Raw genomic sequence first — 6,279 nt, 5'->3', positions numbered from 1 at the left:
AGTTCTTAGAACGAAACGTGTTCCCAATAAATGCTTGTCTTGCAGGTCTGTTATATGCTTGATACACGTTTCATACTCGTCTGCTACATTTGGAAAACGTTTGCTATACGTCTTCAGTACGACTATGACGTAAACACTACGACCTTCATCTAAACTCTGTACTGACCGAGGGGGAATTACCTCCGTTATATTTTCATTTAAAAACCTTTCACTTTTTTTTTACTCTCACGTCGGAGTTTACAACGATGCCTCTTGCATGGTTAAGCGTCTGGTTCCCCTCTCTAGCATAGAGCCTGTCTATGCTTATGCCTCAGAATATTTTCTGTGTCGCGATCATAGCTGTTCCTGTTCTTCGTTTCTCTTAGGTGTCATTTTTAAGGTGTTTGTGAGTTAACTCATCCATTCCCTCCCCACCATGTGGGATTTTCTTTCTCATCTTTCTCCAGTTCCTCGTCTCGTTAATTTGAACTAGATTAGGCTGAAATTTGTTGCTAGATACATCATTTCTGCAGCTAGTTCTTGTGTATATATCAAGTGTACCTCATTTGTATCCTCATAATTCCAATATCCTTCCTGCAAGTGTATTCCTGTTCTGTCGGTCAAGTTTTGTAGTGTTAGTGTGTGTGTGTATGTATGTGTGTGTGTGTGTGTGTGTGTGTGTGTGTGTGTGTGTGTGTGTGTGCTGTGCTGTGCGTGAATGAATGAATGAGCAAATAGAGATGCATAATTCGGGTATAAAGTTCTAGTGGGAGTTGCCGCTAACGAACGGTTTTTATTGAGTGTGAAGTACGGCTGCGGAGAGGAGGATGTACCACACCCTGATTATGTCGCTCTTCACCTTTCCGCCCCGTCCCACCCTTCTCCGCCCTGCCCTGCCCCGCCTCACCCGGTCCCTACTCACTCCTCATCCGAACAGAGTGCCTCCCATAGGAGTTGCTTCCTGGCTACACAACCCCTACATGGCGTGCACCGAGTGCCGATATTATATTTGGACGTACATTACATGTAACCACATTCCTGCATGTCATCTTAAGCCAGCTCTCATGCACAGTAGTTCATTGCTTGCTCACATTGAGTACGAGGTGATTCCCAGTGGTGGTAGAGGTCCTGTTTGTTTAGGGTAAAGGAGGGGATGGGCCCATGGAAACCTACCTAGCATGTAGGGGCAGCCCTGGACTCTTAAATTCTAAGAAGTCTCGTGCTGGTTGATGCCGTTACACGAGCATTTGTTCTCTGTATGGGTGTTCAAAGTAAGAGTTCTCATATGCTCTCTCTCTTCAAACTCTACTTATGCAATAGTTTATTGGGTCTAATCAACTGCATATAGTTTTACTAATTATGCATAAGGCTTGGTGCTTGAAATAACATAAGGAAGGAGCACTCCAGCAGGTCTACTGGCCCATGCTAGGCAAGTACAAGTCACCTACCGGCCTATATGGTAAAGCAAAGGAAATATCTAGTATATACTTTATTCCTCGTTCTCTTGGTTGTTTCAGTGTCTGATCATTTAGCTGGTCTCTTGTACATCAAGGCATAGTAGTCCTTTGGAAGTGCTTGTGTTCATAATGTCTTAAATGCTACCTCATACGAGCGTGTCTCCTGGCCAGCACAGGCCCTACACACAGGAGTCACCTCCTGCCCAACACAAGTCCTACACACTGCCACACACAGGAGTCACCTCCTGCCCTACACAAGCCCTGCACACTGCCACACACAGGAGACACCGCCTGCCCTGCACACTGCCACAAACAGGAGTCAGAGTCACCTCCTGGCCTGCACAAGCCCAACACACTGCCACACACAGGAGTCACCTCCTGCCCTATATATTGCCACAAACGGAAGTCACCTCCTGCCCCACACACTGCCTCACACAGGAGTCACCTCCTGCCCTACACACTGCCTCACACAGGAGTCACCTTCCCTACACACTGCCACAAACAGGAGTCACCTCCTGCCCTACTCACTGTCTCATACAGGAGTCACCTCCTGCCCCACACACTGCCTCACACAGGAGTCACCTGCCCCACACACTGCCTCACACAGGAGTCACCTTCCCTACACACTGCCACAAACATGAGTCACCTCCTGCCCCACACACTGTCTCACACAGGAGTCACCTCCTGCCCTACACACTGCCTCACACAGGAGTCACCTCCTGCCCCACACTGCCTCACACAGGAGTCACCTTCCCTACACACTGCCACAAAAATGAGTCACCTCCTGCCCCACACACTGTCTCACACAGGAGTCACCTCCTGCCCTACACACTGCCTCACACAGGAGTCACCTCCTGCCCCACACACTGTCTCGCACAGGAGTCACCTCCTGCCCTGCACACTGCCTCACACAGGAGTCACCTCTTGCCTCACACAGGAGTCACCTCTTGCCTCACACAGGAGTCACCTCCTGCCCCACACACTGCCTCACACAGGAGTCACCTCCTGCCCCACACACTGCCTCACACAGGAGTCATCTCCTGCCCCACACACTGCCTAATACAGGAGTCACCTCCTGCCCCACACACTGCCTCATACAGGAGTCACCTCCTGCCCCACACACTGCCTCACACAGGAGTCACCTCCTGCCCCACACACTGCCTCACACAGGAGTCACCTCCTGCCCCACACACTGCCTCACACAGGAGTCACCTCCTGCCCCACACACTGCCTCGCACAGGAGTCACCTCCTGCCCCACACACTGCCTCGCACAGGAGTCACCTCCTGCCCCACACACTGCCTCACACAGGAGTCACCTCCTGCCCCACACACTGCCTCACACAGGAGTCACCTCCTGCCCCACACACTGCCTCACACAGGAGTCACCTCCTGCCCCACACACTGCCTCACACAGGAGTCACCTCCTGCCCCACACACTGCCTCGCACAGGAGTCACCTCCTGCCCTGCAGAAGCTACCTTCATACAGCAGATATATCCGTTTCTTTTCTAGCTGGGGAAGTCGAGCAGAGTTTTTCTCTTTGGAAACACGACAAAACTCTTCGCTGACGACCAGTGCACCAGAGGCCACCAACGTTGTTAAGATCGACGATGAGAGAGAGGGAGAGAAGGGAGAGAGGGGGAGGGAGAAAGAGAGAGGGAGAGGGAGGAGAGAGAGAGGGAGAGGGAGGAGAGAGAGGGGAAGAGGGAGGGAAAAAGAGAGGGGAGAGAGAGGGAGAGGGGAAGGGAAAAGAGAGGAGAGAGAATGATCAAGAGTATATGCGCTCGCGCACGTGTGTGTATTTACCTAATTGTACTCACCTAATTGTGGTTGCTGGAGTCTCACCTCCTGACTCGGCCTCTTCTGGTTTCACCCCTTTGTCCCTTAACCCTGTCATACCTGTTCTTAAAGCTTTACATGGATTCTGCCTCTACCACTTTCCTATCAAGGTGGTTGCACTTCCAGACCATTATAAGGCTTCAGAAGTATTTCTGACATCACTATGACTTATCTATATTTTCAAGTTCCAGCTGTGACTTTGTGTACCCGAGACCCGCCTCTCAAACACACGCTCGCTCCACCTGTCAATTCTTCTGAGTATTTTGTACGTCGTAATCATGTCAACTCTGGTCCTTCTGTTCTCTAGTGTCGTCAGGTTTAGCTCTTGTAGCCTCTCGAGCCAAACGAACCTGGTCCATGGCCGGGCTCCGGGAGTAGAAAGACTCGAAACTCATGAAAGGTATATCCAAGGTAAAGGTAAGGTATCTCCTCATAGATAACACCTCTCAGTCTAGGACTAGTTTCCTTGCAAACTTTTGCTCTTTTTCCACTTTTTTATTGCTTTCTTACACCATCTCCGCATAACACCGATAATTGTTAGGCAACATATATCATGTGGTTTTTCAACCTTAAATATTCAAAATATTGCACACAATATAAACAAGCTGAGATTAATGATCAACTCGTCAAAATTAGCTTTAAACAACCAATTTGGTGTGTGAACTGGATAAAAAGTTAAATTTTGTTTGCTAGTGATTGTTAGTATTCGCTGTGTAGCGCTAAACCAGTAAGTGTAATAGCGGCGGGGGAATAAGACTGGGTTGGTTGGTTCTCCAGGAGAGGCGGGGGCCGCTGAGGCCCTTTCAGGGCAAAACCTCGAAAGTTTCTTGTGTTTTTGTCGTGTGGAAGTATCTTGCGTGCCTGGCTGTTTGCTCACTTTACCGCCAGGTGATCATGTAAACACCTTGGTTTTGTGCGCGTTTACCGAGCACCATTTGTTTGTAGCAGTTGAATGACGCTCTTGTGTGGTGTTCCCACTGGCAGGTCAGGGAAGTATCTCTAGTGTGGTCTTCCACTGGCAGGTCAGGGAAGTATCTCTGGTGTGGTCTTCCACTGGCAGGTCAGGGAAGTATCTCTGGTGTGGTCTTCCACTGGCAGGTCAGGGAAGTATCTCTAGTGTGGTCTTCCACTGGCAGGTCAGGGAAGTATCTCTGGTGTGGTCTTCCACTGGCAGGTCAGGGAAGTATATCTAGTGTGGTCTTCCACTGGCAGGTCAGGGAAGTATCTCTGGTGTGGTCTTCCACTGTTAGGTCAGGGAAGTATCTCTAGTGTGGTCTTCAACTGGCAGGTCAGGGAAGTATCTCTAGTGTGGTCTTCCACTGGCAGGTCAGGGAAGTATCTCTAGTGTGGTCTTCCACTGGCAGGTCAGGGAAGTATCTCTAGTGTGGTCTTCCCACTGGCAGGTCAGGGAAGTATCTCTGGTGTGGTCTTCCACTGGCAGGTCAGGGAAGTATCTCTGGTGTGGTCTTCCCACTGGCAGGTCAGGGAAGAATCTCTGGTGTGGTGTTCCCACTGGCAGCTCAGGGAAGTATCTCTGGTGTGGTCTTCCCACTGGCAGGTCAGGGAAGTATCTCTGGTGTAGTCTTCCCACTGGCAGGTCAGGGAAGTATCTCTGGTGTGGTCTTCCCACTGGCAGGTCAGGGAAGTATCTCTGGTGTGGTCTTCCCACTGGCAGGTCAGGGAAGTATCTCTGGTGTGGTCTTCCCACTGGCAGTTCAGGGAAGCATCTGTAGTGTGGTCTTCCGCTGGTAGGTCAGGGAAGTATCTCTGGTGTGGTCTTCCGCTGGCAGGTCAGGGAAGTATCTCTGGTGTGGTCTTCCCACTGGCAGGTCAGGGAAGTATCTCTGGTGTGGTCTTCTCACTGGCAAGTCAGGGAAGTATCTCTGGTGTGATCTTCCCACTGGCAGGTCAGGGAAGTATCTCTGGTGTGGTCTTCCCACTGGCAGGTCAGGGAAGTATCTCTGGTGTGGTCTTCCCACTGGCAGGTCAGGGAAATATCTCTGGTGTGGTCTTCCACTGGCAGGTCAGGGAAGTATCTCTGGTGTGATCTTCCTACTGGCAGGTCAGGGAAGTATCTCTGGTGTGGTCTTCCACTGGCAGGTCAGCGAAGTATCTCTGGTGTGGTCTTCCCACTGGCAGGTCAGGGAAGTATCTCTGGTGTGGTCTTCCCACTGGCAGGTCAGGGAAATATCTCTGGTGTGGTCTTCCACTGGCAGGTCAGGGAAGTATCTCTGGTGTGGTCTTCCACTGGCAGGTCAGGGAAGTATCTTTGGTGTGGTCTTCCCACTGGCAGGTCAGGGAAGTATCTCTGGTGTGGTCTTCCACTGGCAGGTCAGGGAAGTATCTCTGGTGTGGTCTTCCCACTGGCAGGTCATGGAAATATCTCTGGTGTGGTCTTCCACTGGCAGGTCAGGGAAGTATCTCTGGTGTGGTCTTCCACTGGCAGGTCAGGGAAGTATCTCTGGTGTGGTCTTCCACTGGCAGGTCAGCGAAGTATCTCTGGTGTGGTCTTCCCACTGGCAGGTCAGGGAAGTATCTCTGGTGTGGTCTTCCCACTGGCAGGTCAGGGAAATATCTCTGGTGTGGTCTTCCACTGGCAGGTCAGGGAAGTATCTCTGGTGTGGTCTTCCACTGGCAGGTCAGGGAAGTATCTCTGGTGTGGTCTTCCCACTGGCAGGTCAGGGAAATATCTCTGGTGTGGTCTTCCACTGGCAGGTCAGGGAAGTATCTCTGGTGTGGTCTTCCACTGGCAGGTCAGGGAAGTATCTCTGGTGTGGTCTTCCCACTGGCAGGTCATGGAAATATCTCTGGTGTGGTCTTCCACTGGCAGGTCAGGGAAGTATCTCTGGTGTGGTCTTCCACTGGCAGGTCAGGGAAGTATCTCTGGTGTGGTCTTCCACTGGCAGGTCAGCGAAGTATCTCTGGTGTGGTCTTCCCACTGGCAGGTCAGGGAAGTATCTCTGGTGTGGTCTTCCCACTGGCAGGTCAGGGAAATATCTCTGGT

This window comes from Cherax quadricarinatus, chromosome 33 (assembly GCF_038502225.1).
Source record: "Cherax quadricarinatus isolate ZL_2023a chromosome 33, ASM3850222v1, whole genome shotgun sequence".
Taxonomy (NCBI): Eukaryota; Metazoa; Arthropoda; class Malacostraca; order Decapoda; family Parastacidae; genus Cherax; species Cherax quadricarinatus.
This window is presented reverse-complemented; position numbering follows the sequence as displayed.